The sequence below is a fragment of the Cetorhinus maximus genome, chromosome 16, assembly GCF_964194155.1.
Source record: "Cetorhinus maximus chromosome 16, sCetMax3.hap1.1, whole genome shotgun sequence".
NCBI classification, from domain to species: domain Eukaryota; kingdom Metazoa; phylum Chordata; class Chondrichthyes; order Lamniformes; family Cetorhinidae; genus Cetorhinus; species Cetorhinus maximus.
The window spans coordinates 5,501,769-5,511,277 of record NC_135894.1 but is presented as its reverse complement, the minus strand read 5'-3'; the positions used below and the strand labels follow the sequence as shown (position 1 = coordinate 5,511,277).

The 9,509-nt window shown below is 41.2% G+C and overlaps 1 long non-coding RNA gene across 1 annotated transcript; it reads right to left on the bottom strand.

The window, feature by feature from the left end:
• Nucleotides 1–1,831: 1,831 nt before the first annotated feature.
• LOC144691329 (uncharacterized) lies at nucleotides 1,832–8,367 on the bottom strand. The gene is made up of 3 exons (XR_013579106.1): nucleotides 8,294–8,367; nucleotides 2,609–2,641; nucleotides 1,832–1,878 (listed from the first exon to the last, which is right to left on the bottom strand). It is a non-coding gene; the product is annotated as an uncharacterized LOC144691329 (long non-coding RNA).
• Nucleotides 8,368–9,509: the final 1,142 nt, after the last annotated feature.

Here is a 9,509-nt window from a genome sequence, read left to right as displayed (position 1 = left end):
GATTCGGGAAGTAAGAAATTCTGGTGAGACAGTTGAAGACCGAAACTCACAAAACATTCAGCCTCTGTCCAGCTGAAGACGCCACGGCATTGGCATTCGGTATTGCAAATGAAAGTTCAGTCAACGGTGTTCCCGAAGTTTAAGATGGTGATGGACTGTTTGATTGTAAAGCAATTGAATGTTAAGTGGAATCTCTCATTCTTTGTTGTCGTTTGCCGTTTGCAGACACACGTGTGGTGCACTTATTACTTGTCCTTTATCATTTGAGGCATGGATGTTGTGCAGGATTTGCTCTGTGTGCTCCTGGGCTGCTTCCTAATTTGATGAATTGCGAATGGAGCCGAGCACTGAGCAGTCATGCCCAAACAACTCGTCTTCAGAACATATAACGTTAAGAAAGGCATGACTGAAGCAGTTGAAAAAAGTTCGACATCGATCAGTGACTTAGAAAATGCAGTTTCCGTTTAATCTCCATTGAGTTTAGTTTTAAAAGACTGATTCAGTTTTATAATTGCTGCCCTTTGCAACAAAATCCTACAAAGTGTTAAATTGCTAATGAATCTGTTCTGAGGATGGCCAGGTTAGGTCCATGTGGTCGGATTTCTTGGGTGCGGTGATGGTGAACTTTCCCCTTTCTTCCAGCAATGTAACGCTGTTAAGATTATTGACTGCACTTGTGCCGTGCACTGCACTTAACATATTTGTTTGAAATGCAGCACTTCTTCCGATCTCAATATAAATTAAATATTGAAACGAATGGACTGTGCAGTTAACATCGGGATTCTGTTTGCAGATTCGACCCGTGCTGCCCCATGATTTAGACTCTCCCTACGCACAGAAACCTTCCTCCCCAATTCCCGTTTAACAATCTGTAAAATATCAGCACAAATATTCCGTACTAGTGACTCTCGGAAACCTAAGGAATGGCAGAGATGAGCATGCGGCCCCTGCGGAAGTATTGGCGCCTTGAACTATGTGTGAACAGCCCGGCAAGTTTCAACTTCATCTGGGGAATTCCCCTGCTCTCTGGGAGACTCCGCAATGGAGCTGAATGAAAGACACGTGCGCGCTCCGATGTGCTTCCCAGGGTCGTTACACCAGTGAATTTATACAGGGAGGGAGAACATAAATCAATGATCTAACAGCCGGGCAACTGAACAACTGGACTCTGCAATCGCTCTCACTCATTCCCCCAAGAGCATCCCGAAGCATCCGGGCGAGTGGCGAGGGAGAGGGTAGAATGCGTGCGGGATTTTCCGGACATTCTTCCCTATCCTCGGATGGTCCGGGTCACCTCACAGCAGGAAGCCAGCAGTGATATAAAGCGGGTTGCAACCTGCCATTCCGGTGTGAGCTTATTTTCTTTTTAAATTAACACAATTATCGACATGAATTTATGACACACAATGAATCTGATTGAAATTAACATTAACTCCAAGTGGAATATCCTGCCCTAAGTCTCATTCTTCAGCAATCGGCTGTCCGAAAATAACATCTCCACCTTTATTCCAGGGGGAAAAAATCAGACCCGGCGGCGATGAGAAGCAGAAGAAATATTTGTACCTGAGCAGATCGCGCTGGCATCATAGTCGTGTGACAAGGAATAGTGATCCCAGGAATCTGATTCACAGTCTCGCAGGGCGGCCTCGTTCCCGCTGCACTCAACATCATCCGTCACAATGGGTCCGGAGCCTTCCCCAAAGTGAGCCCCGCCCGGTGCAGAGTCCGCGGTCCCACAGCCCAGCTCCCGACACACAACGGCGGCGTCCTGCAGGTCCCAGCTCTCATCATCAACAGTCCCCCACTGTCCCCTGTAGTGAATCTCCAATCTTCCTGCACACCGACTGCCCCCATTCGCCAGTCTCAGTTTCACCGCCTCTGTAAAATACAATAATATGCGCAGAATTACAATCCATTAAATCCGCGAGACCCAGCTAACCGATCTCCACTTTCTGCAGGTCAGAGCAGAAGAATTTGGAATATTGGCCTTTGCCCAATCTCCCACTGAATCCCGATTTAAAAATAAAACCTCTCAAACACAAGGGTATAATTGTATTCAACCCTTTAAACGAGCCGGTTATAAGTGGGAGAGATGCCCCTTCTGGGACAGTTGGTCGATACGTTCAGAATATATTCCAGTCCCCGGAGATCAGGAGATGGACGTGACTATAACAGCGAACTGACTGACTGGCGGAGACTGAGGTCCATTCAGAGCACCAGACACACATTGCAATCTCCTTCTCCCAGCCAGCCCTTCCCTCCCCCGCCCACCGGAACTGGAACGTCATGTAACCTCTATCTCTGTCTGGATGTAATTCGAGAATTGGCAGCCCATTTGGGATCGGCAGCAGTATCAGTGGTTATTGACATTCCCCTCTCCGGGACCCAAGTCATGGTCGCTCTGCATTAGGCAGCAATTGTCCCTCAACAGGGTTTAAATATGTTCATTGTCAGAGTGCAGGAAACATCCCATTCCTCCCTGACAGGCACATGGAGAGCGAGTTAATCAATGATCAAATCGGTACCGCAATTTTCTCCGACAGTTAGTTTTAATTCACGTAGATTGAACAGGAAAATATCAGATAATATGAAAATTAAGAGTTATTACCTGATGGATCAGCCTGACTGCTCCCAGTTCTGCCTGAAATGAAATGTTGAGAATTAAAGTTTCATGGGTTAAGAGGACGATGAAACGGCCAGAAACGTTATTTGTTCAAAGCAACTGCGAGAATATTTTGTCATTTTTTGAACATAATGTTTTCAGGAACTTTATGTTAAAAAAATTCAACAAACACCCAAGTTTCCATCATTATCTGAAGGTAGATTTCCCGTCGCTTTTCGGAAGAAATAATCCAGCGGTTTGTGATTTCATCTGTTTTCCACTCCTAATGAAGCATCCACTACAGGCTCAGGAGCAAGTTCCTGTTATTAACTGGTCAACGTTTACCCAGGAGATCCCGAGAATACCCCATTGCACAGATCACCTTCTCACAATCTAAAGTCCCTCTAACATACTATCGATGGTATGTTTACCTCACTCACGCTCGGTGCTCGAAGACATGGTGGCCTGCATGTTTATTGGTCACTTTCCATTTGTTGGTTTCACACCATTGATTGTGCGTTAACATTTTCCAAAATTGGCTCGGGTTTTTATTTTAACCAGGAGGATATTCTGGTATCTCTATATTCCCTGTTTGACGTGTTATAGAACATCTTACATTGATTCCCACCCTCAGATGGATTTCTGCAACCCCTTACATGATTTCTGCCAGTCCTGCACAAAGCGTGCACCTACCTAGAAAATATTACTCAGGAGTTTGTTGGAATTGTCTGTTATTGCCTGGGTAATGGAAGTCGCAACAATGCTCAACAAGCTGCGCACCAGCAAGTTCATAGCAACCCGCTTAAGCGTCAGCCCAAACATGTCCTCTTTAAGTACCTCATGTACAAGGTGCACAAGATATAAATGCGACCTAAAGCCTGATACAAAGCGACATAAAGGAATGCAAATTTGAGAGTTGAGATCTGATATCTCATTAGCTACAACATGATCTATTATAAAAACATATGAAGCATGTGGAACAGGCTGACAAACATTCAGGTTCACATAAATAATATACACATAAATGTCTGCCTTTGGAAAGTGATTTAATTAAAACAGATTTCAGGCCCCCAAAAAGATACAAATAATCAAGCATGTTTACAGGTTAATTCCCGGTAAAATGTGAGATCTTATGCTCTCCTCACCTATCAAGGTGCAATTAATAATCATTTTTAGCATAATTATCCTATCACAACCAACGTTGATCGATCGCAATTTACAATTTAAATTTGAAAAAAAAACAGTCATTGTCCATCATTCCAAAGTTGAAAATACTATTTGAAACCTTTCAGCTCATGAAAGCAGACAACAGTCACAAAGCTCTACCACTGATAAACATATGTTTGAAAAATATGTGCACGGGTTCAGTTGGCAGTAACTGCAACTTTAACAGGGTTGGTACAGTCAGTCATTGACCTTACCTCCCAGAATGTGATTTATGCTTCTCCAAGAGTAAATGCGCTCTGCTTCTTGCGCTCTGGGATTAAAAACCATCAGGCAGTGGTCAGCACGTAACGTCCTAGAGGCCCTGAGGGATAAGGAGAGGGTGGACCCTGTGGGATGGTTCCCGGAGCAGACTGTCAAAGTCATTTGGTAGAATGCCTCATCGCCAGAACTTTCCAACAAGCACCAAGACGTAGCTTGGCTGGTGGTGAGAAAGGCCCTCCCCGTCAGATCCTTCCTACACGCCAGGAAGCTCACCCCCTCTGCACGTTGCCCTCGAGGTGGCTGTGGTGGGGAAGAGACCGTTGTTCACCTCCTTGTGGATTGTGCCTTTGCAAAGAAAGTCTGGAGAGAGATGCAGTGGTTGCTGTCGAGGTTCATCCCGAGCAGTTCTGTGACACAGGACTCTGTGCTCTACGGGCTGTTCCCAGGGACACACACCGAGACAAACATCAACTGCAGCTGGAGGATCATCAACTCGGTGAAAGACGCGCTTTGGTCTGCCCGAAACTTGTTGGTCTTCCAGCACAAAGAGTTGTCCCCGACCGATTGTTGCGGACTGGCACAATCCAAAGTCCAGGACTACGTGCTGAGGGACGCACTAAAGCTTGGGGCAGCTGCCGCAAAGGCGCAATGGGGAAGGGTCGCTGTCTAAGACCTTTCTACCACAGCGCACCGAGAGACTGGGAACTGTTTAGAGCCCCTCGGGCTGTACAGATCAAAATGAAAGGCTGTAAATGACTGTAATATTGTTTGTACTGATGCACCTGGTGATACATTTTGTAAAAGTTTAACCTGGATTGTACCCTTGTAATGTTGTTTTTGAAATGGTTTTGAATGTGATTGAAGATAATTTATGAATAAAGTATATTTTTACAAAAAAAAAACTCTGGGATTAAAAACATTTGCAATCGACTCTGCTTTGCCTGTGCAAGAGCCGCAGGGGAGAAATTAAAACTAACTGCCTCGTTTTTGGAGTTGTATTCTGGATTAAATCGAAATGTGATATCTATTTGGTCAGGTATTCAAAGTTTATGTTAAGCAGATGCAAGTTAATATTTAGATGTCGCAGTTATTAATAGAATTGGATAAATTAATTTCCATGTTTGATGTCGAATGAACGGAAAATAATACAGTCCATAACATGCACTCAATGACATTTCCACAATGTAACTAAACAATTTCAAATCTCGCTCCATCTAATCACACGCATTCTAAATTTTAACAACATTGGCCCGCTTTTGGGGATTTAAACCTGATCTGCGCTTGGTTTGTGAAAATGATTCTGGATAATATTAATTTTGTCTTCTGTCTCCATTCTGCGCTGTGCAGGGAATGTTCGTTAAATTAGAGACACAATTAGAATTTTAGAATTGAAACTTTTAAAAATATTACTTTTTTTAAGAATTAAATTAAATAGCCAATGTAAATATATTTCGGTAAATGAAAAATGTATCTGATAACTATTCTCGAATTTATTCCCTGACAGTAAAACACAATTTATTTTAGTTCTTTATACTGACAAAGCAGCAAAAAAAATAAATAATCCTCGCCCCGATGCAAAGTAATTTTTTAAAAAATCCAGAGATCCCCTTAACTGTACACAAAGGTTATCGGGAACGTGGAAGGAGGCGGAGAAAACTTGATAATTTCGTGAATCTGTACATAGAAAATGAGCGAAGCAGAAAATACAACTTCATATCAATCAGCCATAATATTGATGAAAGTAAAAGCTAAACAAAATTCAGAGCAAATACGTAAATATAAGAATATTTTTAGCTAATTTATTGTTTGTAGTTTGCAGTTAATAATTATACATATGGTAACAGATAATTAAAGCAATGTTGATGCTGACAATGATTAATATTTTATTATACTCTATTCAAAAATTGGGTCCAACACTCTACTGCTGAATAAACAATTTGCATGTTTCTTATTTCAAAGTATAACAACTAAGTTTGACCGCATTTCTACTGAGGAAAGTCAGTTAGTGGAAATCTGCATTGGTTCATTCACCAGTGAGTGCTGCCCTGACCAGGATTCTGTACTCATTGAGTTAATTTACATTCCAGAATTTGATCCGCTCCTTTCTAACAGCGACGTTTTACGCTCCTTATCCACTAAATTTAAATAACCAGGTTCGAATTGCATGTTCAGTCTGCGGTTTCTGTACAAGAGGGGCAGAGGTCAAGATAAAAGCAAACTGCTGGGAGTATGATCACTTTAGACCTTTTGACACTCAAGTCTCAGTTGCAATTGGAAATAAGTAAAACATGTTAGCCCAGATAACGGCCACCAAAAGCAATGGTCAACATTTGGACTTTTGAACTTGGCGGATTTAAAATGAAACAAATGAGCAAAGAGTCTACTAGCTCAGAATTCAACACAATTAAATTAACTATTTCATCCCAAATTAATTACCAATTTAAAGAAAAATATTCCAATTTTCGACAAAGAATTTTGTTCATTCCGGGATTTGTGAAAATATTTTCCGGAGCAATATATAATACATGCTTCCAGCAGTTCTTTGATTTAGAAGACATGTTCCTCAAATAAATTACAATGCCTGGAGTTTAGTGTCAGTCATTTATTTCTAAGTAATTAGAAACTGATTGAGAGAGCCATGTGCCTTTTACCGTGCACCTGACAAGAATGCAGCGAGGTTTCCCTGTCACTAAGGCAGCATTTCCTATTTCTAATAAGAGATTTAGAATTGTAAATGAAGACACGCACTGGAAGCAGCAACAAATTTCAACCAAGGCATCGACATAAAACTGAACAATAATATCGGGCCGGTGGAAGGAAGTAAAGGCACAAGTCTCGATACCTCATTAAACACCACATGGGACCTTGAAAAACAATGAGAATTCGGAATAAATTTGAGCCAACGTACTTATCACATAACCCGTGAAAACAAATAGTTCAATGGGAATTTTAAACTTCATACAATGTGGTCATAACTTGGAAGGATGTATTAACAAATTAAGCAAGAACATTGATAAGTACCATTTCCCATGAGTTAAAGAAGTTGCAGTAACTATATATTTGGAGAATGCAATTAATCGCCAAAAGAAAACATTATAATATTAATTGTGCTCCTTCTTCTTATTTAAATATAAACTATTTATCGAACTCGCAAAACACTCGAAGGCAGAACCAACTGTTATGCATGCTTTAGTGTTTGCCCGTATATCACACATAATTCAGGCGGAACGTCGACTGAGAAATACCCCTGAGAGTACTATGTGTGGAGGCTCACACGTTAGTCGGTGCAGTTTCATACTCAGTTAATTGACATAAACCAGGACTCCGCTCCATGATATTCTAACAGTGACGGCTTTCGACGTCGTACCAGCTCTGCTGAAATTGCCTGATCAGAGTGTTAATCTTAATAAGCTGTGTGTGAGGAAGAGTAGCAGGGGACTCAATAAATTCAGCTGCTGTGTTATTTCTGTTCTCTTTCGGATTTAAATCGTTCTGAACTAAATATCACATTTAAAACAATCACCAACCAGGTGCAAAACCTTTCAAATATGATTCAAAATGATATATTTTTAAATCAATTGAAATGCCTAAAATATTAACTGGATAAAATTTCGGCAAATAAACTCGACTCATCAATCCTCAGTTCATACGATCTTAATGAAGCGCAGAAATCAATGTAAAAAAGTCCGTGTTCAATAAATAAAGCCCAGACTGGACTATTCTCTCTCGGCAAATCCATCTGTTTTATATTTGTACAACTGTCTCAATTGGGAATGTTTTCAACTCCAAACTAGCCAGCCGGTTAAGGGAATTCAGGTGTACGCTGATAGAGAACAGGGACCTATGCACACGGGTAAAGCAATAGCAATTTGAGGCTCAGAATTAGAGCCTTCGGTTGAATGGGCCTGCGCGGGTCGAAAAATCGGATACCGCCTAGTCCCACTTTCCAGTTTTGGCCGCTTGTTTTGTGCGCTACCATAATTTAAATGCGCAACCGAACATGTTTTAAATGTGATGAGGGTTCCTGCATTCACCGGCCTTTCAGGCAGCGAGCGTCCTTCGATCTGCGTATTATTATGCAGCAATATCCCATTACACAATAGGCAAACGTGTTAATATTTGAATACAAATCCAAAATTTACCTTACAAAATAGCTCAATGTTTTCTGCAGTAAATATCAATATCTGTATTGATAAGATTCATTGCTGAATAACAGTGGAAGCCGCAATGTGGAACAGGATAATATTAATTTTAAAAACTTACATTTCAGAAGTTGCAGTGCAGTTAGAGTCAGAAAGGACCGCAGCATCTTCCCGGCACTGGGATCCTGCGCTGGGGATTGAGCTTTAACCGAATGCTGTACACAGATGCCGGGCTCTCCTTCGAACACCTTCCGAAAACCCGGCTGAGGCGGCAATTAAGTGTTTGAAAACAGTTTGAACAAAGTTGACTCTTCCTTCCAAATAACATGGAGATGTTATCATGTGAGAGCTCTAGAATGCCGTCTGGTAACAGACCAATGAGAATGAACTTGCCCATTAATAGATAAAACGAACCGAGGGCCCATCCACCGCCTTTTCCTGTTAGAAAGGAAAGGAAATGAGTCAACAACACTGTATTAGATCATTCAATCATTGAAATTTACAGCAGGAACTTACAAAGCAGTGGGCTCTTACACCTGCTGAGTCACAACTGCTGTTATCCCTACATACATTTGCAAATGAGTCCTCTTAAAGCACATGTCCAATTTCCTTCTAAAGAATCCTGTGGAATATCATTACACCATTATGCTTTATGGTGCATTCCAGATCTTAGTCAGCCGCTGTGTGATTAAATTTTTGTTCAGTAACAATGTTGTCAATTTATTTAAGTTCATAACATCCAGTTAATGACACAAAAGCTAATTGGAATACTTTTCCCCACTCGCCCTGAGATATATCTCTTTATGTGTGTTTGTGTGTGTGTCTGTGTGAATGTTTGTGTTTCTCTGTATCTGCCTTATTCCTGGCTTACTCTCTCTAACTCAGTCTCTGTCTTTCTAACCACCAGACTCTCTAACCGTCTCTCTGTTTCTTTGCTCCTATTACATGGCTTTCCTGTTTAGTACAAAAAACGGGAAAAAATGTGAGGCTGTTGACGTAAAATACGAACAAAACAGAACGCTAGAATGTACAGCCAGTGATGCATCAACTCCGGAAAGAAACGGTTATCGTTTCATGTCTAGATGACCTGTCATTTCAACCAGTTCCCAACCACATGGAAGGTCATTTCAACATGAATCGTTAACTCTATTCGTTACTGATGGCTTTGGGATGAGATATGAAATTCACTTGAAATTCAACAGGCATTGCAAGAAAAAAATATGATTTTTCTTCCAGCTAGAAGTCGGGTATAAAAAGGAGAAGAACATTCCTTCAGACTGTAACAAAGTATATAAGGAACAACAAAGTGTTTATGTACTCATTTATCATTATTATTC